Raw genomic sequence first — 25,877 nt, forward strand, 5'->3', positions numbered from 1 at the left:
CTTGCTGCTTTTGTTCTGTGATTTGGCAATTTTTCCACTGCTCTCAAACATTCCTCCCTCCATTCTGACAAGAGCAGGAACTGTCTTCTCCCAGTTACAGCAAACACATTTTCCCAAGGTGTTTAACTTTGAATAAAACATCTTTGAGTGCTGATCACTCACCTCTGTCTGTGGCTTGGCGGAGGCATGACACAACCTTGCTAATTCAGGGTGGATCCGCATATATATAGGCTTTCCATAAAACAGTAATTTCATGATATAATTTCATAAAATCATCCATAGTTCAGAAGTGGTACAGAGAGAACCCTCTGTTTATCACAGCTCCATATTCTAATGCAGATCCCCAAAATACCCAATCCCCAACACTGCAGTTTATTTTGTTGCAAATTCTGCAGTTACTTTTCATCAAGAAATGCTAAAACCCTGACTTGTAATTTACCTTAAATCTTTGTTTAAAGATATGTGCAAATTCATGCAACATGCAGTTACCCTTTAGTCAGTTGCTGACATAGGTTCTAAAAAGGGGTAGTGCCCTTTGCAGAAACCCATCTGGCTCTTACTAATCATTCACATCTTAATAAGCTTGATTTGTTTCTGTGCAGTCTTACATGATTTCCACTTGAAAATAGTGTATTCTGTACTTGTTTTTTGCAGAAAGAGAATTTTAACGAATGGCTTATTTTTTATTTAATAAAGATGAATAAAAGAATGAGGAAACTGTTTTTAAAAAAACCCTCCCCCCCTCTTTTTTCTGCCCAGTGATTTGTTGGACTTTATTTAGGGTAATGTAGATTTAACTAGCTGTACTGCCTGTGTTGAGAAGGGCTTTAAAGAGATTACGTCTTTCTTGTCAAATGATATTGTAAAGGAATGTAAGCTGCTGCGCTTCTTTGCCACTGATGAGGTAGAAAAAGCAAACAGAGCCACTAGAAAAAGCTGATTGGACACAATACATTAAAGAAGCTAGCACTGATTATCAGTGGGACATCAATTTGTCTTTTGGGCTGGAGCACCTGCTACTAATTGTTGTGAAGAGCTTAGTGGTCACTGTATGTTTTAGCCCCACTCAGTCCTCTCCAGTATTTGTTGTGAGAGCTAGACAACTAATTGCTATTGCTTCAGTGCCAGTGAATCAACTTGCCAAGCTAATAGCTACAGATAGAGGGCAGATGAAATCCTGCTAGGAATGTATGGCTAGTTGCTTCTGATAACTATTGCAGTTGGAATGCATAGCAGAACGTGGAGAATGATTTTGTGCTTTCTGGTCTAATATAAGGTATTTTTGTTGTTGTTGTTAATATTTTGCATATTATGCTGAATGTTTGTTTCAAAAAATTATAGTAACTATGTTTTACATTGTTCATCTTGAAACTAGACAGTGAAAATTGCTTTTTCTGAAGAAGATGCTCAGTAAACAGGCTTGGCAGAAAAACTTGCAGCATAACCCTGTGCTGGCTAAGCATGAAACTTTAAACTGCTAAGTAAGTAAATTTTTATTTAAATTGAAGTGAAGAGTTAAACCACCTGAAAAGTGATGTTTCTGGTTTATAATGAAAAGCATATGCCACATGAAATCATCTTTCAGGTTTATAGCTGGAAAAAAATGACAATGAGATGGTAAAAGCAAAATATTTTGGTGGATGCTGAATACTCTTATTCCTAAACCTTAGTCTACTGCCTTTTATGTGAATATTATTCCCTCCCCAAAGATGAATGTTTTGGAATTCTTACTCTTTTGTGCTTTGCTCTTAGAATGTTTCTGATTCTCTTCAATATTTAGTTGAACTGTGAACTAATGTGTTTGTTTTTCTCATTGTATTACAGGGTTTTGACTTTAGTATTGATTTTGATGTATTTGTGTAGAGGAAATAGGGAGGTTACCAAGAAATATGAGGCTGCATTTTGTTTGTTCTTGCTGCTTTCAAAGATACTTGATTAAGCTAATTTCATGGATCTACATAGACAGTTTGCAGCAACGTCTTTTTAAACTCTGTACTCTATACAATAACTATTGTTTTGAAATTAATACAAAGTAGTTGAAGTAATAACTTTCTTAGAGTTAGAATATTTTACTTGTAGAATGTTATGATGATGACACTAAAAACACTACTGTTGACACATTTATATGTAAAGTTTCACCTTTATGGTTAATATATAGGGTCTTAGCAAATAATTCTACTAGAATTAGTTCTGATTATGGCATTAAATCCAATATGGAAAATTTGAATATATTGCTAATGTTCAAGTGTATTTTATTTGCTGATAAATTGTCTATATACTTAATTTAATATACACTGCAAATGTAAGTGCTGTTGTTACAAGAGGATAATATGTCCAGCTTGTGTAAGGTTAACTCTAAGTCCATACTTCATTGCTTCTTTTAAAGGCAGCTAATTGTCAGATAGGATAATTTAATATGGTAGGGGGTGGAGTTGATGCTTTCTGTGACAAAAGAACAAATAACTTACCCTGCGGTAGTATATTGTAAGCATTAATTATGGTGTGGAGTCCTGCAAGCCTCACTGTTGCACTAGAGAGTTTCAGATATTTATATATAATTTCAACTACTCTCAGCTGAATGAAACTTTTTTAAAATCTATATAAGGAGGTTGGCGGACAGTTGGCAAAGTGTTATTTGATGCATTTATCTATTGTGCTAGTCCTCAGGTTTCAGTAACATAATCCACCTGGCTTTGGAGTCACAGCCCTATGAAATAAGAATGCAATTAAATGAGAGCACTGTTCCACTTAATGATGAAGTGCTTCTCTCTCATCTGTTGTAATGATGTGCTGAGGCTAGAATGTTAGCCCTAATCGCTGTTTCACAAGTTCCCCCTGAATGTGTGTGTGCAGGCTGCAGCAAACTTTAGAGCTTCATATCAGCTTTATAGCTATCTACTTGTGTTAAATCACTACTTGGAATAATTGTATTGTCACCTCATGTCATCTTTGCTCAGGTGTGATAGCTTTGCCAGAAAAGCAGTCTTCTGTAAAACTGTGGTGTAAAAGATTTTTAAAATTCTTTGGGAAGGCTTTTTTAAGCTTTGTTTTGTATTAGTTTATTGATTTACTAGTGTATGACATTGCTTGACAATTGTATATCTGTTGGAAGCATTGGGCAGATGTGAAATCATAGTCACAGACAGACAACATGTTTAAATGACACTAAGGCTATGATCTTAAGCAAGGAAGTTTAAAGATAAGGATAAACTCCCACACTAGACTGTGTCTAGGTGTCACAAGAGTCCGAGTTCAGTGTGAATGTGTATCATAGGTGCTGACATAACTTGGCACATGAAACCAAATTTGGGGCTTTATTCTACACTTCATAGAGCATTCCTCATCCAAAAAGAAGGGATTATTGATTCCGGAACCTGTGCCAGAACCATCAAGGTTCACCCCAATGTATCCTTACAAAGTCATCAGGGTTAGGAATCTACAATGGTACTAATGACACTGGAGGCACATGCAGCCATCAGAGAACTGCTTTATCTCTTGGTATTGGTGTCCTCAGTGGTGCAGGAATGCCTCCAATTGATACTGATGCCTGCATATCGTACTCCACCTTGTTGGAGCATATGGTATCGTTACCTTCTATGCTTTTGTCACAGAAGCCAGTGAAATGGAGAAGCATGCCAATGATGATATCGCTAGTACCTCCATCCCTGGGCTCTGCCTACCTATCTCCAGTTCCCACAGGTTCTGATTCCCTGTTATTAGAGAACTCAAAGTTGCTTTCATATGACTCTAAGGTGTAACCTTCTATGTCCAGTCTGGGTAAAGTGTATATCCTCTGTTGGAGACTTGGGGGCCATGGGCCTTACTACAATCCCAGCAGTGGCTTCTTCTTAAGGGGCAAAAGCCCGGACGAGGAAGGGTCATAAAGCCATGGTAATGGCATTTATGGATAATGTGAGATGTCCCTTCTCCTACTAGGACTTCCCCACTGTTGGCTTCCTGGAGAAAGCATCAGGGAACATTGTTCGATACCTGGAACTGAAATTGGTACTGAGCAGCTAGAAGTCTCTTGGGCAACTCCCCCACCGCAAGACAATGAGCAGGCACTGCCTCAGCATCTTGGTGTATCCTCTGCCTCATTACTAGATGAGGCTGTAGAGGTGGTAAGCAACTCACCACCACTAGAGGATTACAGGGGTCACTGAGATCTACTGAGAAGAATGTTTCTTCTGGACATTCAGGTAGAAGAGATCCATGAGAAGTCACACAGATTGGAAATTCTGGCTTCAGCAGCTCCCTTCAGGGTGGCTCTGCTAATTAATGAAGTCATTCTGGAGCCAGTTAAGGTGTTTTGGCAGACCCCTTCTCCCCTCCCTCCTTCAATGAAATTGGTGGAACAGTGATATTATGACCCTTCTAAAGGATTTGAGCATCCATTTTCTCATCCTCCTCTAGGTTCCTTAGTAGTACCAATGGCTAACGAGTGGCAAAGATGGGGTAGCAGGCATCGACTGCAAAAGGAATAGATTAAAAGAACTAGACTTTTTTTGGCCATAAATTTTATTCTTCGGGAAGTCTGCAACTCAGAATTGCAAACCAGCAAGTGCTCTTAAGTCACTGAGATTTCACTTCTGGGAGAACTTGATGAAATTTAAGGACAGGTTACCAGTGATTGCAAGCAGGAATTCAATGTGAAGGTGGAAGAGGACGAGCTGGTTGTTGCATCAGCTCTCCAGGGCGGCTTGGATTAGGCAGATTCAGCAGCTTGAACCATGGCATCTCCCCTAACTATGAAAAGGTGTTTGTGGTTGCAGTCTTCTGGTCTCCCTCCAGAGGCTCAGAAGATGGTCCAAGACCTTCCATTCAAAGGTTCTTCTCCTATTTTCAGACAAGTCTATTCCATGACTTCATAGTCTAAAAGATTTCATGGCAATGCTAAAGTTGCTTGGCATTTATATGCCAACAATGGAAAAAAAGAGCAATTTCTTTTGCAGCACCCTTTCAGACATCAGGGCTTTGTCCTCTGATCCCCCAACACACAAAAAAAGAAAGGCAGAAGTTACAGGAGGTGACATTCACCACCCTCCTGTTCTGAATCAGTGGATTCATCCTGTCCAGTCACCTAATCCAAACAGGCATTTTGATGAGTTGGTCAGGGACAGTATACAGGTTATGACAGTTGCGTATTTTCTTCCCCTTTTTTTGTTAATCACTTATCCCACTTCCTAAGTGCTTAGGCACATGTAACATCAGATCAGTGGATCTTAAGCATGGTGGAGCTGGGATATGTCCTCCGGATTATTTCTACCTCTCCTCCCCCCCTTTTTATCCTTTTCCCTGTCCCTCTTCAGGGCCCACTGTAGTGAGATCATCCTTCAGCACAAGGTCCTTCAGGCAGGAGTCATAGAGGAAGTTATGTTATACCTCAGAGGGGAGGACTTCTATTTCTGCTACTTCCTTATTCCCAAAGCAAAAGATGGTCTCAGACCTATTTTAGATCTAAGAGAGTTGCACAAATTCCTGAAGAAAATACAATTCCATGTGGTCACCTTAGCTTCCATTATTCCCTGCATGGGCAGGGGAACTGATACACTGCCCTCAACTTAAAGGATGCTTACTTCCATGTGGTAATATGCCACAACCACTGGAAACTTCTCAGATTTGTGACTAATTGCCAATTCACGGTGGTTCCATTCTACTCTGTTGTTCCTCGTATTTTCGTGAAGTGCATTGTGGCAGTGGATCTTCAAAAATCCGGAGCCCATGTGTTCCTATACCTGGACAACTGGCTCGTCCAAGGCCAGTATGAGGTTCACAGCTGTCCAGCGTATCCATAATGTTAACATTTGATGCACTGGGGTTCCTTGTCAGTTGGGACAGATCAATCCTGAAACCATTATAAATAATATAATTTATTGGCGCTCTCTTGGACACCATGAAGGCCAATGCTTTTCTACTGCATTTGAGGTTTGAAACACTGAAGGGCTTAGTTCTGGAGCTGAAAGCACATCCCCTCACCACAGTGCGCAGCTGCTGTAGACTCCTAGGGCAAATGGCAGTATGTGCCCATGTATTACAGCATGCCAGATTGTACCACAGAAAGCTGCAAGGATGGCTGGCTTTAGTGTTTGCCCTACGTCATTTTCACTGAGATTGAGTGGTTTGAATACCACTGTTAATTTTGTTCTCTCTTGACTGGTGGATGGCCCCTCTGAAAGTTTGTATGGGGTTCCCCTTCATACCCCCAGAACCAATACTTACTTTAGTCATAAATATATCATCCCTGGCTTTGAGGGCATATACGGGGTCCCTGTACAATCAAAGTCCTGTGATTTTACAAAGATCTAAAGACTCAAATGTCTGGGAGTTGTGAACTGTCCCTCTATCCTGTTCAGCCATCCTTCTTTGTTTTGAGGGGAAAATCTGCTCATGTTAACAGACAACATAGTGACTATGTAAATAGGTAGGGAGGAGCACATTTGACTCAGCTGTGCCAGGAAATGATTTGCCTGCAGTACTTTTCCGTCACCAGTTCAATTCACCTCAGAGCTTCACCTCTTACTTTGCAGAGGTGTAGAATACATTGGCATGTCAGATGAACATGTCCTTCTCCAATCACCATGAGTGGTCACTACGTCTTGATGTAGCCAGCTCCATCTTCCATCTGTGAGATGTATGGCCAAGTGGACTTATATGTGACAAAGACTCAAGAGATAATGCCATCAGTTCTTATCTCAGGAAGATCTCAGCCCAGGCTCATAAAGACATGCATTCTTGCGCTTCTGGAAGAACTCTTTCCTATATTCCTTCCCTGCAATTCTGTTACTTCTCAGAGTTTTGTCCAAGTTTATGCTCACCTCATACTTGTAGCATCAGCATGGCCTCGGCAACACTGGCACTTGACTCTACTGACCATGTCAGACAAACCTCGGCTATCTCTCTCATTGGATCAGATGTGGTTTTTCCATGGCCCTGGGCGCCTGCTCCACCAAGCCCTCCACTTGACAATGTGGATGCTTCATGGTTAACATGGTTGGAAAGGGCTTGTTCTAAGGACATTCAAGAAATATTTCTGCATAGTAGAAAGCCTTCAACTAGGGATACTTACCTCACTAAATGGAAGCCTTTTTCCATCTAGTCCTGACAGAAAGGTGTCCCTTTGGAACAAGCTCCTATCAAACACATACTGGATTATTTTTTACACCTGAAACATCAAAGTCTGGTGATTAGCCCTATCAGAGTACATGTAGCAGCTGTTTCAGCTTTCCACCTTTTGGTGAATAACAGATCCCTTTTTTCCCAATCCTGATATGTTTTTAAAGGGCTTGGACAGATGATACCCACAGGTATAAGATCCTACTTCTCCATGGTATCTGACCTTGGTTTTGGGGAAAATTTATGCCATCTTTTGATCCTCTTGCAAGTTGTTCTCTGCTCCATCCCTCTGTGAAGGTGCTGCTTTTAAATGTGATTATCTCAGCAAGGAGATTAGGTCACTTAAGAGTCCTGATGTCAGAGCTACTCTATACATTCTTCCATAAAGAAAAAGTTTACCTCCACCCTCACCCTAAGTTCTTAACAAAGGCAGTCTCTCCAGTTTTCACATTAACCAGGCAACTTATTTACTTACTTTCTTTCCGAAGCCTCACACTCGCTCATAGAGATGAGGAGAAACTTCTTTCGTTAGATGTGAAACCAGTTTTAGGTTTCTACCTGGACCATACAAAGTACTTCAGGGCCTAAACACAGTTGTGATTGGGGACTGAGTGAAGGTCCCAATCAGTTTCCTCTCAGATGATTTCATCCTGGACTTCTTTGTGCATATGTTTGTGCTACCAGTTGGCTAATGTGACTCCACCAGCTAGGGTGTTGGCCCAGTAGACTAGAGTGCATACAGCATCAGACTTTCTGGCACAAGTACCTATTCTGGACACTCGCAAAGTGGCAACTTGGTCGTCAGTACAGACATTTACTTCTCATTATGCTATAGTCCATCAGTCCAGGAGCGATGCCACTTTTGGATGTATTGTTCTCCAATCTCTGTTCAAGTAGAGTCTGAGCCTACCTCCAGACTATTCTGCTTGTGAATCACCTACAGTGGAGTGGATATGTGCAATCACTCGAAGAAGAAGAAATGGTTACCTGTTTTTGTAACTGTTGTTCTTTGAGATGTGTTGCACATATCCATCCATTCCACAACATGCTCTCCTTCCCCTCTCTGTTGGAGTTTATACAGTGAGAAGGAACTGCAGTGGGGTGACTCCACCCTCTTATATCTTCATGCAATGGCACACAATGACAGAGAACGCTCAAGCTGCTCTGACTCATACTGCTCAGGGAAAAAGTTCTCTGACAACTGTGCATGCACACACCTACAGCGGAATGGACACATCTCTGAGAACAACAGTTACAGAAAGGTAGCTAGCAATCTGTTTCTTATGTTCAACATAATAGGCAACACTAGCACATACCACATGGTTAAACTCAGTTACTAGCTGTGATAGCGAACAGTGTTTGACCTATTAGTGACTTCAGCTGATATACTGTTGCTTTCATGTAACCAGTTATACATGCACCTTATTTTTTTGTAATGTGCACAAAGACCAACACAACCAGTTTGACTGTCCTAGCTTTGTGCTAACCATGTGTGGTAGTACATCCCTTAATGCATTGCTGATATCACTCTGAATGCCAAAGGTGTCACATACGACCATTTTGAGCGACATGCTGCGCCACTCCCAGCCTCAAAGCAAGGCTGTGCAGTGGCCGCTTCCCCTTTCTGGCTCCACCCCTTCCTACTTGGTAGGCGGGGGCCGGGAGGACAGGAGGATGAGGGGCCAGGTTGGTGTACCATTAGCCTTGGCCAGGAGCCATGCAGCAGCCGATTCCCCTCTTCTAGCACTTTCTAGTAGTCATCTGGTCTGACCCTGTCACACCTTGCTAAAACCAGTTATAACCACAACATAACCTTGGGTCATGTCCTTGCTAACTTCAAGTTTCTCATCTTACTATCTCCAACTTATCTCTAACTTTTCTCACGCTAGCAACCACATTTCCCCTACTCCTCTACACTTAGATTAATTTAGGCCAGTGCTTAATTTCTACTTAACATAGGCTGCAGTTACCTGGAGGGAGTCAAACTCAGAGTAAATTTAAGCTCAGATTAATTTTGTAGTGGTTTTTGACTAACACCTAAATGCAAATACCATGAATGTAGGTTTGAGCACTAGCTGAGCATCTGTGTGCTCTGTTGAAGGCTGTACAGAATCTGCTTGAGCAGGGAATCAGTGATGGGATGCATAGTGAGTTTAAATATGGTGTAGGTTGATAAGTGGTTGAAATTTATTATATGACTGGTTCTGGATGTCTTATGAGAAATTAGTTTGGTTTCCCAGTCAATTTCCTAATAGTTAGCATTCTTGGACTCTTTCTAAAATGAAACCTTAGCAGGGAGGGTGATGACCAGATCAGAATTGTAGCACATTACTGGGGTAGGCTACAATAGGAAGTCTTTATTGCTGTTGCCTGTGCTGTGTCTATTCTGTGGATAAATAAAGAACTCTAGCTTTTAACTCTAGCTTTTAAAGAACTTAGCCTTTCACATAGTGTTACCAGCACTAAACCACTTTAAATAAAAATAAATGTTTGCTAACTGATACTTAAGGTCTGAATGTCTGCTGTTTTGTGTCTTTTGTAGTATTTAAATCTTTGAAAATTGTTGTGAAACATTATCGTTCTGATTTGGAATAATTTACACTTGCTTTGCACTCACTTGGCTCACGTGCAAATGACTAAAGATGTAAGGTAGTGGAAAATCAGATGCTTTGTTTTTATGTAGGACAAAATTTAATAATAATTGTCCCCTGAAAAATGCAACTTGAGGTAATTCAAATGAATTAATGGCAACCCTGATACTGCCTTAAAGATAGCATTGTCAACATCCGGATTATAAGTAAAAGGGAATAAGGCAACCTTTTACTTCTGGTACAAAAATGGAAAGATTGCATAATTCATCTATAGTGTTTGCTTCTTGCTACACAACCTACAGAATCATAATGAAATGATGAACCGATTAGAGAGATGATTTCTCTCACTGCCATTAGGATGCAAATGTTCTCTGGCTGTGCCAGATGTTTAGCTTTCATTATTTGGAAGTTTCCTTCATTTAAAATTTAGTGAAAGGAAAGCTTGAGCATGCCCAGCAGAATTAAAAACAGTTTCCTGTATAAACGAAGACAGCCGCTTACTTAATGAAGTGCATCATTCGACCAGCAAGTCCAGCTAATGAATGCTTTCCCTGTTGTTTGAGAGGTGTCCAAGTGACACTTCCCTGATTCTGTATCATTGAATCCATATGGATTTGCAAATTGTTTGTCTGAGAACAGTTACTTTTAATTTTGTTTTAACATCCAGGAGGCAAGTTTATTCCATACTGTACATTTTGCAGTTGAACTTCTGTGGAAAGGTATTGATTTCATAGGTATAATTATTTGCCATTACATTCAAAACTTAAGATCATATCTGCTGAGAGCTCAAATGAGAAAAGACAATTTTTACTAGAAGTTTCAAAGTATTAACACTGAGGAGATCTAGTAAGATTTTTTTCCCAAAGCTCCTGTGCATCACTTCCAATAACACTGGTGAAATCTACCAATATATTTTTCTTACTCAATAAAAGAAGCTTCAAAAGCTTCAGAACTGTAGGGTAAGTCCCCTACTGATTGGATTCAAGTGACTGATGATGCTGGTTAGGTAAAAATGTGATCATTTATATAACTAATACACACAAAAGAAATATCAATCTGTTTTATACTGCCACCCATCAAAATAATATCTAAGCACCGTCAACATACAATCAATCTTCTTTTTGGGGATTAAAAACTCTGCTTGGGTGATGTGGTTAGTTTTTTCATTGGGGTTTTTTGTTTGATTTTTAGTTGGTTGACTTGGGGGGGGCTATCTTTTTCTGGTGTGTGAGGGTGCATTTGGTAGATCGAGTGGAGTCGTGAATGTTGTTTTTTTCTATGGTAGAAAGGCTTTTTCAATGATGAGAGTCTTGCAGCATTTCCTAAAGATGGTGTAATTTTAGGGATCTTCCCTGAAAATTTGTTTCATAGCCAGGTCTCCTTGGCTACAACTACACTGTCCATAGCACACTCACACAGTGTCCTGAATTGTTCCAGAAGAGCACAACTCTCTGAGCAGGTCATCTATGAAAACTCAGTCTTCAATAGAAGTCGGATTTGATCCATTAATTGCTTTGAAGATTAGGACCAAGGCCTTCAACTGACAGATGAAGCTATCTGGGAGCCAGCGGAAAGACTTGAGTACACATGTTGACTTAGAACATGGAGGAAGCCACACTTTCTAATGGCTGGAATTTGTGCACTGTCTTCACTTTCCACTTCGTGAGGTGGCCATAGTGATTCATGCATTGGACAGGTCTTTTTCTGGGTGAAAGGGATGAAATTTTCTGGAGAGCTGGAAGTGAAACAAGCCTCTTTTTAAGACACTGGTGCTATAAGATTAGTGAAGAGTTAAACAGGACCCTGAGGTGTCATGATATTTTGAGGAATGGGGGCTATATGGCTTTACTGGAAGGTCTAGAAAGTCTTTCAGCTAATTCTTCAAAGCATTCCCCTTTTTACCTTTCATTTTGATCATGCTTGTGTTCAGTTTCAGCCAGCTGCTCTTCAGCTGAGAACTGATCTCTTACAGACATTTGGAAATCTTAACAGTGGCAATGGTTGCTCAATTATGAATGATATATAGCTGAGTGTCATCAACATAATGTTGACAGCCAAGCCCATGGCTTCTCACTATTTCTCACAATGGACTCATACTGATATGGAAGAGAAGCGGGGGACAATATGGATCCCTTTGGGCCTTCTCAAGGTGAGAGAGCCTTTAGAGAGAAGAAGTGGTTACAACTTGCCAATCTGAGTTCTGCTGTAGAGAAATGGTAGTGCTATGCCATCTCTTCTTGCTATCGGTGTCATGTAGGCAGGGAAGCAATGCCTTGTGGTCTAGTATGTCAAACTGGAAAAAGGTCCAGCTGTATGGTCCTGGAGATATCGCCTGTGTCCATGGTCATAAGAAATTCATCTTTTAGTAGCACAAAGGCTGTTTCTGTGCTGCCCCATAGTCAGAATTTGGAGTCCGAGGCATCCAGGATGCTGGCTGATGGTACGTGATGGCTTCTAATTCTTTAATAACTTTGCATAGGAATGGGAAATTGGAGACAGGAAGTTAGATGAAGAGGCCTTCATAGTCAAATGGTGTTGTTGTGAAGATTGGACAGACTACTGCATTTTTGTAAGGTGTTGGGCAGGTTTTTGTTTTTTCTGAGGGAGGCGTTGATTTTCATTAGAAGTGGAAATACTTACTTTTTGCTGCAGGGCATGGTCAGTTCCACAGATTGAGACTCTGATGTTTTGCAGTGCTTCTTGAGTGGGGTGGGGCCACACTCACTCAAGAGTGCTATCTGTTCAGGAATGGGATTTTCTTTCCTGGTTAGATCCATGCTTATTTGCAAAATGCACTGTTCTTCACTGTACACTGCTCTTCACAGCATTCAGTGTTTGGATCTGATGTCTTGGCTATGTAGTCTGGGTTGATTAGCTAGTTCTCTGTCCAGAACAACTCTGCTGCTGCCATAACTCTGCTGTCTTAACTGGAAAGGCATATAAGGTTCTTTGTTCTTCAGTTATAGATGTACCTCCTATATAAAAGAGAGTTGTCTCCTTCTATAATTACATTCTATTGTGAATGTGAATGTTCAGTTAGTGTTTAGTCTTTTTAAATAATCGCTTACAGTTTCAGCATTTGATGAAAACACTGTAAAAATGATGCACACTTTTTCTCTCCACTTGTGCCTTTCTTTGTCAGAAGCATTTCCTCCATTAAAGTCAAGTGATGTTGTTACTAATTTGAGATTTGCAACACAACAGCTTGACTATCTTCATGCGTTCAGCTATTGTAAATTTATAAAACCTAGTGGTCCTATATTCAGAAAAGCAACCTTGTATTGTCATTCTTTTTTCAAGAGAATATTAAAGAAACAAAACTTCGCTGAATAAAAATTGAGAAATAGCGAAGATATACGCTGTCTTCACTATTTGGGGCCTTTATTGTGGCTGCTGAGCAGTCAGTCAAGGCTGCCTATCCTCATCCTGTCTCATAGTACCTGCTGCTAGCTGCACTACTCACTACAGCAGGGTAAGCCACAGAGAACAGTGACAGACTCAGCAGTATGGAGAGGAGACCAACACTATCTATCTCTCCCCTTGTCTATCTGTCCTTTTCCCAGCTCTTAGCAACATCTGCATGATCCTGATAAAGAATGAAAAGAACATGATGGGTGTATGTATGTCTGCAAATGAGGGAGAGAGATGACTTGAAAGAAGAGTTGTGCATGATGAGGACTTGGTTAGACAAAGGTGGGGGAGGAAGGAAACAATCCAAGAGTTGAACCTATAGGGAAGGTAGTGGGTGGGGAAGAGGGGTCAAGGAGAACAAGGAAATGAGGGATACTGGGACAAGAAAAGGAAAAGGTGTGTGTGTGGGGGGGGGGCAGTAGGGTAAATAAACATGGAGAATAGCAGCCAGGCCAGGTCAGAAATGTTCTTCATATTCAGACACAGAAATGTCATTTTGGGAGCTACATTTACTTAGCATCTTTGTAAACTCCAACTAACTTCAGTGGGACTTTCACCAATTTAAAGTAGAATAGAATTGAGACTGACAATGAGAAAACATATTCTCTGGTCATAATTAATTGTATTATAATATGACAGGAAGGCCAATAGAGTTCACTATAGGTTATAATGCAACTTTTTTTATTGCTGAAATGTGTTTAGTGCTTCACTTTTCCATGACTATTATGCACATTAAATAAAGCCTTATCTGGTACTATGTGATCATTTCTTTCCATAGAGTGATCATCTACTTTACTGTATTTGATTGTGTATGCATCTACTTTCTTATCTGATGCCTGATGTGCTGAGGACTATTGGCCCTTCTCTGTTTCATGCTGGAGACATTGGTGCTCTGATTCTCCCCAGCTCAGGGCTATCTACCAATCAGACTTAGTTCTCCAGAGGCTTAGAAGGGCTAGGAGGAGACACTGACCAATCAGGAACCAGCAGGCTAGTTAAGGCTTGCATGCACCTTCTTTTCAGGGATACAGCTGGTGAGACTGGGGCAGAGGGAGGAGCTCTTCAGTGTTAGCCCAAGATCAGGTCAAGGCCTTGCCTTAAAGCATTGTAGTTAAGCGCTTGCCTTTGAGGTTTTGTTTATTTAAAGTGCAGTCAGCCATTTTATGCGTTTATTTTCATTTTAACTGTATAGAGACTGATACTGAGTTTATGGCACAGGCTACCCAGCTCCAAGCAGGCAGTCAAAACATGTTGGCTAAGGCAGGGACCACCTGGAGTACCATATGTTACTGCAAGTGGTGCTTCAGGGCAACCCCTCCTGAACTTTCTGCTCCTATACAACTGCAAGAAATATTTAGGAGTTTCTTTTCAATAAATATTACATGCAAGTGCATTCACACTTTCTCTTTGTCCTTTTTTGGGAGAAAGTATCTAAATATCAGTATTTAATTTTATATAACATGATTTACTTTAGATTGGAATTCTATAATATTACTATTATAATACTATAATAAAAACAACAGTATCTTAAGTGGTCATATCCCTTTAAATTTTAAGTTGTTGAAGTCTCCTTATGCCTCGAATATCTGCATTACACCTGAGTGTATGGACAGTATTTCTGCTGATAAAAATTGAAAGTGCTTTTCCTATAGAAGAAATCTGTTTTAGACAAATATTAAAATTAAGAAATATGTTTACTCTTTTGGTTGAGCCTGCGAAGACTTTCAGTGGCATTTCACTGTCTGTCTCTGTGTAATGTATCCAGATCCAATTGATTAATTCCAAAATTTCAGTGATTGTTCTAAGTTCAATGGCCAGAACCCTATTGATTTTTGGGGAAAACTGAAATGGGGGAAATAGAGGACACAGACAGCTCCTGCCAGCTGTTTACACAGCCACAGCTTCAAGTATCTCTGCGGTTTTCTTTGGATCAAATAACTGTTTGAGGGCACCCGTTAACACCTTTCAGAATAAAAATATCCTGTCTCATCTCTGGTTTTCCTCCCAATAGAGTTTAACATGTTGATACGCTGAATGATTTACCACATAGACATAAGAAATAGTGAGGGGCGGAGGAAGTGAATGAGGGTATGCAACCGTCCTTTGTTGTGAGGGAAGAATCATGGACCCTGGTGTAAGGGAGAAGGGAATGAGAGGGCACACAGAACCCTTGGTGTGGGGGGAAAATTAGGGGACCTAGTGGATGGGGGAAGATGGGGGTGGAATATAAACAAAGTCCCTGCCATGAGGGGGAAATTGAGGGACTCCTGGTATGGGGGAGTAGGAATGGGGGGATGGTGTCCCAGAGAGCCCCTGCCATGGGGATAAGGAAGAATGGACGGCAGCGGGGATGGGGGAGGGAGATATGCATGGCAGCAGCTCTATGTGCATGCAAGGGAAAATTGGGAAACAAAATCCCTTGCAGGGGGAGATTGTGGTGAGTTGCAGGGAAATAGATGGGGAGGTGAGGTGGCACATAGGAAACCTGTGGGGTGAAATGGAGGAATGCAAGGAGCCCATGGTAGGTGCAATAAGTTTGGCCTACAGAGGTTACAAAGTTTATTATATAACATAGCTCTGTTTGGCAAATCATTGTTTGTTAAATTAGTATAGGGATGTCAGGAAAATGAAAGTAAATAATTTTCCCTCAAAGATTAAAATGGAAACCACTAATATTTTAATTATGCAAATAATAAAGCTATACATTATAATTCTCTGGTTTAGAAAATATTTTATTTACTCTCTGCTTTTTAAGAGACATGCTAGGACAACAACCTTCATACAGATATTGTATAACATATTGATCCCTAAATAATATGATTAACATGCCTGAACAGAATTTGCAAGGTTATATTAAACATATAGTATATACTGTGAGTGTTCAATTATTTCCTTTTAATTGGATTTTTCTCCTCTGATCTTCTCATGGCATCTTCATACTTATTGCTAGATAATGTCACTCATCAATATCATGAGGAATCTTTGTGCTTTATTCCAAGACATTTATGATGAGGGCTTTAAATTAGGTTGGTAGACTGGAGGTAACTGGGGAAGTGGGAGGAAGCACAACAGGGGAGGCCTCCTGATTCATACTGAGAAAGTAAGGCAATCAGCTAATTATCTTAAGTGCCTGTACACAAATGCAAAAGCCTGGGAAACAAGCAGGAAGAATTGGAAGTCCTTGCATAGTCAAGGAACTATGATGTAATTGGAATAACAGAGACTTCATAGGGAAGCTCACATGACTGGAGCACTGTCATGGATGGGTATAAACTGTTCAGGAAGGACAATCAGGAGAGAAAAGATGAAGGAGTTTCACTGTATTGAAGAGAGCAGTATGATTGCTCAGAGCTCTAGTATGAAACTGCAGAAAAGCCTGTTGAGAGTGTCTGGGTTAAGTTTAGAGGTGAGAACAACAAGTGTGGTGTCGTGGTGGGTGTCTGCTACAGACCACCAGACCAGGAGAATGAGGTAGAAAAACCTTTCTTCAGACAACTAACAGAAGTTTCCAGATCACAAGCCCTGGTTCTCATGGGGGATTTCAATTGCTCTGATATATGCTGGAAGAGCAATACAGCAGTGCACAGATAATCCAGGAAGTGTTTGGAGAGTGTTGGGAACAATTTAGGAACAACTTCCTGGTGCAAGTGCTGGGAGGAACTGCCTAGGGGCTGTGCTCCTCTTCACCTGCTGTTCACAGACAAGGAAGAATTGATTGGAGAAGTAGAAGTGGATGGCAACCTAGAGAGCAGTGACCATGGAATAGTCAAGTTCAGGATTCTGGCAAAAAGAAGAAAGGAGAGCAGCAGAATAAGGACCCTGGGCTTTAGAAAAGCAGACTTTGATACCCTCAGGGAACTGATGGGCAGGATCCCTTGGAAGGCTAATATGAGGAGGAAAGGAGTCCAGGAGAAATGGCTATATTTTAAAGAAACCTTATTGAGGGTGTAGGAACAAGTCATCGCGATGTGCAGAAAGAATAGCAAATATGGCAGGCGACCAGCTTGGCTTAACAGAGAAATCTTTGGTGAGTATAAACACAAAAAGGAGGTTTACAAGAAGTGGAAGCTTGGTCAGATGACTAGGGAGGAGTATAAAAATATTGCTGGAGCATGCAGGGGTGAAATCAGGAAGGCCAAAGTACAATTGCAGTTGAAGGTAGCAATCGACATGAAGGAAAACAAGAAGAATTTCTACAGGTATGTTAGTGATAAGAAGGTCAGGGAAAGTGTGGGCCCTTACTGAATGGGAGAGGCAACCTAGTTCCAGATATGTGGAAACAGCTGAAGTACACAATGCTTTTTTTACCTGTGTTTTCAGAGACAATGTCAGCTCTCAGAGTACTGCACTGAGCAGCACAATATGGGGAGGAGGTGAGCAGTCCTCAGTGGTGAAAGAACAGGTTCAGGAATATTTAGGAAAGTGGGATATGCACAAGTCTATGGGGCCGGATGCAATCCATCTGAGGTTGCTGAGGGAGTTGGCTCATGTGATTGCAGAGCCATTGGCCATTATCTTTGAAAATGCGTGGCGATCAGTGGAGGTCCCATAAGTTTGGAAAAAGGCAAACATAATGCCCATCTTTTTTTTTTTTTTTTTTTAAAGGGTGGGGAGGGGAGGAAGAAGGAGGATCTGGGGAACTACAGACCAATGAGCCTCACCTCAGTCCCTGGAAAATCATGGAGCAGGTCCTCAAGAAATCCATTTTGGGCACTTGGAAGAGAGGAAGTTGATCAGGAACAGTCAGCATGGATTCACCAAGGGCAAGTCATGCCTGACCACTTGATTGCCTTATATGATGAGATGACTGACTCTGTAGATGTGGGGAAAGCGGTGGATGTGATATACCTTGACTTTAGCAAAGCTTTTGATATAGTCTCCCACAGTGTTCTTGCCAGCAAGTTAAAGTAGTATAGGTTGGGTGAATGGACTATAAGGTGGATAGAAAGCTGGCTAGATCATTGGGTTCAATGGGTAGTGATCAACAGCTTCATGTCCAGTTGGGATCCGGTAACAAGTGAAGTGCTCCAGGGGTCAGTCATGGGCTGTTATTGTTCAATATCTTCATTAATGATCTGAATGATAGGGTGGATTGCACCCTCAGCAAGTTCGCAAATGACACTAAGCTGGGGGGAGTGGTAGATAGGCTGGTGGGTAGGGATAGGATACAGAGCGACATAGACAAATTGAAGGATTGGGCCAGAAAAATCTGATGAGGTTCAACAAGTGCAGAGTCCTGCATTTAGGATGGAAGAATCCCATGCACTGCTACAGACTGGGGACCGACTGGCTAAGCAGCAGTTCTATAGAAAAGGACCTGCGGGTTACAGTGGATAAGAAGCTGGACATGAATCAACAGTGTGCCCTTGTTGCCAAGAAGGCTACTGGCATACTGGGCTGCATTAGTAGGCTCATTGCCAACAGATCGAAGGAATCTGCTGATTATTCCCCTCCATTCGGCACTGGTGAGGCCACATATGGAGTGTTGTGTCCAGTTTTGGGCCTCCCACTATAGAAAGGATGTGGACAAATTGGAGAGAGTCCAGAGGAGAGCAACAAAAATGTTTAGGGGGCTGGAGTACATGACTTACGAGGAGAGGCTGAGGGAAGTGGGCTTGTTTAGTCTGCAGAAGAGAAGAGTGAGGGGTGATTTGATAACAGCCTTCAGCTACCTGAAGGGGGTTCTAAAGAGGATGGAACTAGGTTGTTCTCAGTGGTTGCAGAAAACAGAACAAGGAACAATTGTCTCAAATTGCAGTGGGGGAGGTCTAGATTGGATACGGGGAAAAATGTTTTTCATTAGGTGGGTGCTGAAGCACTGGAATGGGTTACCTAGGGAGGTGATGGAATCTCTATCTTTAGAGGTTTTTAAGGCCTTTCTTGACAAAGCCCTGCCTGGGATGATTTAGTTGGGGTTGGTCCTGCTCTGAGCAGGGGGTTGGACTACATGATCTCCTGAGGTTCCTTCCAACTCTAGTCTTCAATGATTCCATGTACATTTTAACACTGTTTCAACTTGTGTCCTGTATTTGAAGCAAATGGAAATTATTGAAGAAATGCCATTGAATTATTTACTTAAAATACAGTATTGGTGAATCATAGAATTTACACTTACAATGTTTTCCAAGAATATTTTCTGAAGATTTAAACAGATTGTCTTGATGAATATGGAGAACTTTATTAAGTGCATGATAGATTTCTATTAAAAAGTAGAAAAATATTCATATTTAACATTTTACCCCATTTTTTACAGAAGTTTGTTACCCTTAGAATTAGTCTGTTTATTTATTACTGAAGAAATTTCACAAAGTGCTTAAATCGTGTGAATTTTACACTTCTCTTAATCCAGCTTTTTATTGTCTTACTATGGTTCTTATAGTTTTGTATAGCAATGCTAATACATGCATGTCAGAGAGAGAAAGGTGAAGCTTTGGTAACAAAAGAGGACTTTCTCTGATTTAGGCCTCGATTCTATAATCAAGTTCACCCACACAAAGCTGGATCAGAGCCTTAATGTCACCAAGATGGCATCTCATCAGGTCCACAGTATCTTTCATTATTATAGCTGTTAATGACCAGTTGTGTATTCAGCATTCTATGTATGTTCAACTGCTCAGTTTTTACCTCTTTGATAGGATTAAATTAGAAGTGTTACAGTTGCTAAAAATTCTTTGTTTAGTCCAAGTGTACTGGCTACACTTAAAGCTGGAGGTGCGCTTCTGAGTTTGAGGTGACAGACTTGCTGTCATTGATCTAGTATGATAAAAATAAAGTATAGCAGCAGCAGCACAAGTGGCAGGATGGGCTAGCTGCCCCAGCTCTCAGTTGGCCCTAGCCCTGCCCGCTGCTCTCTCTATTTAGCATGGTAGCTCAGTGAGCACTAGCTCCAGTATGTCTCCTGAAGGTGGGAATCACACCCCAAGCTTAAAGTGTAAACATACTCTTAGCAAGGTAAGTGGTTGCTGGCATGCTAAACAATATCCCCTTTACTTGAGTGACAGGTGTTGGAAAAGAATAACTGGGTAGGTGTCAAGTAGGCCTGTGGATAAGACTTTTGACTGAAACCATTTGTTAACTAGCATTTAAAAGAACATGGTTAAAAAGTGGGGAAGAGAGGAAAGTCTGTTTTCAAACATATAGTTCCATAATCACAGACTGAAATGAGGGCATTCAAAGGCAGCAGGCAATTTGACTTTATTCTAAAAGCTGTTATGAATTCATATTTTAGGGAGGATAATGAAAAAAACCCATAAGTGTATAAGCATATTTAAAATATTCTTGTAATCCATAAAATTAAGTCAGGAAAGAGTCCAGATGAATATTTCTGTAAATAGAGAGTGTTGGAAGTTGTCTGACACAAACCAGTGGCAGAGCCAGGTTTTGCAGCTAGGTAGTTTGATGTGTCATTAGTGGTGACACCTTCAGTTAGACCGGACACTACCCTACCACACCAGCCTGACCCTCTTCTGGCCCATGAACCCCCGTTTTCCCTACCTTGGTCTATGCTCCATATTTTTCCCTGCTGGTGAACCTTGGGTCCATCCCACTTTCCAGCGCCAAAAGGAGCAGAAGCCTCCTCTTCCATAGAGTGGGAGCTGGATGCTGTGCTGGAAGCACTCCCAGCACCCATGTGACATGCATTTTGTACAGTGGCATTAATTAAGGGGGAGGGGAACACCCCCAAGGGTTTTGCAGTTGTTCAAAGTTTAATAGGCTGGAGGCGGGCTGGGTGGGAGTGGTGGTGATTTTTCAGCACTTTTAAGTGTGGTGTAACAACTCCACTGAAATCTGACTTGGGTACCTCTCCATTCAGACAGAAGGGTGGCTAGGCTACATGGTGTTGTGATGGTCTGGTCCTGTACAGTGGAGCACAGGGGAGTCCACCAACAATTAAACTCCAGGCGGTACTGGTTCACGTACTGTTGTGCGGGTAAGAGAGAGGGAGGATTTCCCACCTCAGGGAAACCCAGGGTCCTTGCGGGTGGGAAAGAAGTGGAGACCAGAACAGGGAGCCTTGGGGTAAGATGGGGGGGGGGATTGTAAGGAGAGAGAACACTGGAATTTCCTTCCCTTGATCCTCCCATAAATATCTGAAGCACCACTAGCACAGCACTGGAAGTAGGTGCCACACATGGCTACTGCTTGCAGTGTGCTTTCTTTAACAAGTAAGTTACAAGTGGGAGGGGAAAAATTGGTACATTGCAACCCACAATGCAGGAGGAAAAACTGTTTAGGCCAGTTAAATACTCCAGATGAGAACTAGCAGGGGGAGTTACTGGGCTGGCAACTCACCAGCCTCTGTAATAGCCACACACAAATGCAGGCCATTCTTGCATCCCCAATGAATGTGTGATAATGTGAACTGGGAAAATGTGGAGCTGGTCAAAAACCAAAATTTCTATTTCATAAGAAATTCTACAATTTCAAAAACACTATCAATACCAAATTGGAACAAAATGTGGAATTAAAAAAATTTCTGGAAAATATTTTTTTCTAATAAATAAATGTCAGGTCAACTAAATGTTTTGTTTCAATAAAACCAAAATGTTTCATTTTAATTTTGACTTCTTGTTTTATTTTATAAATTAAATTGAACAAAAATCTCAGAACCAAAACATTTAAACATTCAGTTCTGATAATGTTCATTTCCATTTTTGTTTTAAAAGGAAGATTTGTTCAAATCAACATTTACCACAGAATGTTTCAATTTCAGTGAATCAGCTTTTTCAACAAGAAAAATGTTCAGACAGAAAAAATTTGACCGGCACGTCTGTCACTAAAAATTGCGCAACTATTCTGCAATATCTTCCCTTCACCTTGTAAATAAGTCGTTAGTCTCATTCTCTCAGCACAAAATTTCCTGTTGTCACCTACCTTGAAATGTATCTTATCTATCTTTTACTTCCATTGTAAGCCCCCTTTTTAGGGAGAGGTTTTCAATCCTACTCCAAACATGCATTGTTATGAAAATTTAATAAGGGACTGAAAAACAATCTGGGTGTGGGATTTCACAAATAAAGAATGGAGAATATTTTGTCTTTGAAAATAAATATATCCATTCTTTAAATAAGGAGATCAGAATCAATTTATTTTGTAGTTCTATGCTTCTCTGTGTCAACTGCAGCTTCCTGACCCTCCTCCCCTAGAAAAAAATAGCAGTTAATTATTCCATAGTGGTGGAACTCTGCTTTTGTGTAAACAGCTCAATTTTTTTGTTAGGAAAAACAGTCGGCATACACTGTAAGTTTTAAAATCTCCTAAGGATTCTTAACATATTGAGCATCTGTGGTGCATACCATGTTTATCATGTCTGCACCAGAATTCAGTAATTAAATACCTTTCAGTTGTCTTACTGGATAACGAGGGTGTAAACTACTATCATTCGGTGGTTTTCTGGGTCCCAGTTCCACTGCTAAAGACTAGATGTCTAGCTGTTCCTCATATGCTAATTAGTCAGGATAGCAGCCAATAAGAAACTCATTCTGGAGTCTTTAGATTGCCTAGTCAGGGCCTGATTTAGGGGCAGGCGACCATCTGGGGTATTGGACTTGGGGTGCTGGGCTTGGGGTGCTGTTTTTGTTAGCAACAAAAAGGAAAATAAAATGTTTGAAATAAAATGTTTCAGGTATTCCTTATGTGGATTCACTTTTCACTAACCACCTAGAATGTTCTGGACCTTTGTAGAATCTCATGGAACCTGCCAGACTTTCTGAGAACTATATTTTCCTTGAACCTCCTGGAATGTTGTCAGCCATGTCCTTGTGGAGATATATAAGGGGTTGGGTACCACCAGTCAGTCAGTAAGATATAAGAATGAACTGAAGTGAAGTGAGAGCCCAGTTGCGATATTGTGAACCTTGTTTTATTGTGTAATTGTGAAAGTGTACTTGTCTTTTAAGTCTTGAAAACTGTAAGTAGTGACTAATTAAGGATATTTAGTTAGATGCCAGAGATATCTATCAAATCCCTATCTACGCAAGAATATAAAAGAAATGCTGTTACTTCTTTTGCCACGCTTAACACATAATGTTTGATGATTTTCTAAGTCTAAGAATGTAGACTTTTGCTCTCCCTAATACTATCCTCAAGGAAACTTGTATTCATCAGAAGAAGAAATGGGAAGCTCGGAAAAAAAAAATCAAGAGGGAGATTTTTTGGGCGCTTATTTACACTGTTAGAGTGTCCATCAAAGAAAGTTTAGGATAAATGAAACACCTTGAAAGGAATTGGGGGCTTGTATGATCCTAGTAAGCTGCTGGAGGACAGGAAAACACTCATGAACAATTGTACAGCTTTCACCAGATGCTGACACATGGGGAATGTTTGGACGTCCATAATAAAGACCTCTCTGTTGAATTAGACAACATCCATCACATTTTGCCACATGGATGTCCATTCATGCAGAGCTGAAGGACACATTTCTTAACTTGTGGATAGATTTGAGGATTCTGCTCACACTGCCAGTCACAGTCGTGACTTGTGAGCGCAGCTTTTCAAAGCTCAGGTTCATTAAAACATACCATTGATTGATGATGGCCAACGAGGAACTGACATCGCTTGCTATTTTATCATGTGAAAATGCCATTGGCCAGTCTTTGGATCTCTCTGATGCTGTGCTTTAATTTGCAAGGATAAAGGCAAGAAAAGCAACCTTTTGGACTAAGGTTAACCTTCTAAGGCTGTTACCTACTGTAACACTATTTAATACTACTCTACCTAATATTGGTGCACAGTTCAACTTCTTGATGTTATTACATTTCAGTTATTCTTAAAATTAAAAGTTTTTTTTATAAGCTTAGAGAAAATGAATTTTATTTGCTTATATATGGCATGAATAAATTCAGATTTACAGTTCCTATTGTGCATATTTATCGTCTTATACGAAAAGGATAAATCATGTATGGGAATCATTCATCAAAATTGTGAAATTGGCTATAAATGCAATAAAAATCAGGTATTCAAAAGTTTAACAAATGGACTGGATGGATACTCCTTGCCTGGGGCACCATTTGGTCTAGAGCCGGCCCTGAGTCTGGTGCTGCTTGCTTCACCATTCTCTCTTCCATCTTTTGTCTCACTACTACACTAAAACTTGCTCTTTCCTTACAGTTCACTTGGGTTTCTTTTTCCTTTTTTTTGTCTGTACTCTTTCCTGCCCCCCAATCCCAATTGATCCCAGAGTACAAGAGGAAAAGAGAGAGAGAGACAAAAAGGGATCTGTTTGCATGACACTGTTTACCTCCAGTTGAAAAGCTAGTTCAGCTAGCCTAAGGTCCATCACCTGAGTTTCTGGACAAAGCAGCAGCCTCCACTTACTTTCTGAAGTTTCATGCTTTAACACATCTTAGTGTGCTCAGGATGCTACAACCAATGCAGTATAAAGTAGAAACTAGCAAAGTCATCTTTTCACAGAATTATTTCACTATAGTTGGAATTGTAATTTGCACATAGTATATTGTACAATTGAATTGTAATTTGCACATAATATATTGAGTTTTTTTGCTTAATTTGAATGTATTGTAAGCAGCCTCCACTGTGTATGATTACTTCATTTTCTGAATCCCTAAAACCAGACTTATGTACAGCAGGTTAAATTCAGAATATTATTTAAATTACAACTCTGAGACACCTTCCTTTTGTTAGTCTAATCCCGAGTTAAGGTGAACACAGTTCTTTTTTAATTTCCCTGAGTGAGAATTATAATGAGCACTGCATATCGCAATTTCTAATCACATCCTATGACTGCAACTATTGTGAATCCTCCCACTGGATTAAGTTGCACTGTTTTTTTTCCCCTAATTGGTATTGGTATTCAAAAAAAATACCACAAAAAGCTGTGATTCCCCAATGCCTTGTACCGCACGTTAGGGTCATAAAAGCAACCTCGGCTCCCTATGTGCTTCTTAAAGAAAATTTGTTTTGCATTTTAAAAAACTGCACTATTCAATAAGTTTTTTTCCAATGTGAAGTAAAACTAAAATGAGAAGAAAGTAAATGACAAATCTAGAATTTTCTCAGCTAATTGGGCAACAGTATGAACACACACACATTCTAGAGATTAGATCTGTAATATTAGTACAAAATTTTGACATGTAAATTTTGCATAGCGAAGTGTTGAATGAGAATGACTCTACGTTCTGAAAAAAAGAAGTCAGGTTGTAATGCCTTGTAGAAGTGACAAAATAGGCTTCATGGAGTTACTTCTTGATCAATAGTTTTTCAAGTTACAGCAATGGAGGCACATATTTAAATTGAAGCCTTGCTCAGACCACTTCCTGTTCATTTAAAAACTAACAGCTTTCAGGGGGATATTATCAAAGGTACAAATAGGAGCTGGGTACCTAATTGCCCTTTGTACCTCTTGAAAATCTCCACTTTACTTTTTAAAAAAATCTGAGAGATAGGAACTCCTGAGTTATACCATCTGTCTGCCTCAGTTTCCCCAACTACAAAATTAGGATGAGTTTTACCTACCTCACATAGAGTTGGAAAATATAAATTAGTTCATTTGCCCTCTGCATGTTCCCATGTGTGGTTTTAAGGTACCTGCCATTGGAGCCACTCACTCTTGCATAGCTGCTTTCTCATGTAGGGTTTAGAAGATATGAAAAAGAGAGTGACCCCAATTTATGTTCAGTTCCTTCTAACTGCAGAAGCTGATGCAAACTTGGTTTGTCCTCAGATTTACACATCACTCATTGTTTTATTTTTTTCATTTCTTCTGCCCTACAGAGCTATTTTTGTTTGTAGTTATTGGAATTG

General features: G+C 40.4%; 1 protein-coding gene across 1 annotated transcript in view; it reads left to right on the plus strand.

Annotated features, from left to right (window-relative positions):
- Positions 1 to 1,103: 1,103 nt before the first annotated feature.
- PCDH15 (protocadherin related 15) overlaps positions 1,104 to 25,877 on the plus strand; it is a 714,631-nt gene continuing 689,857 nt past the window's right edge. The window contains exons 1-2 of the mRNA XM_067552760.1: positions 1,104 to 1,276; positions 1,376 to 1,481. The gene's annotated coding sequence lies outside the window, so the exon portion shown is untranslated. The remainder of the gene's footprint in view (positions 1,277 to 1,375; positions 1,482 to 25,877) is intronic.

The sequence above is a fragment of the Emydura macquarii genome, unplaced genomic scaffold (genome assembly GCF_026122565.2).
Source record: "Emydura macquarii macquarii isolate MOO-44397 ecotype Brisbane River unplaced genomic scaffold, CSIRO-AGI_Emac_v2 contig_1390, whole genome shotgun sequence".
Classification (NCBI taxonomy): domain Eukaryota; kingdom Metazoa; phylum Chordata; order Testudines; family Chelidae; genus Emydura; species Emydura macquarii.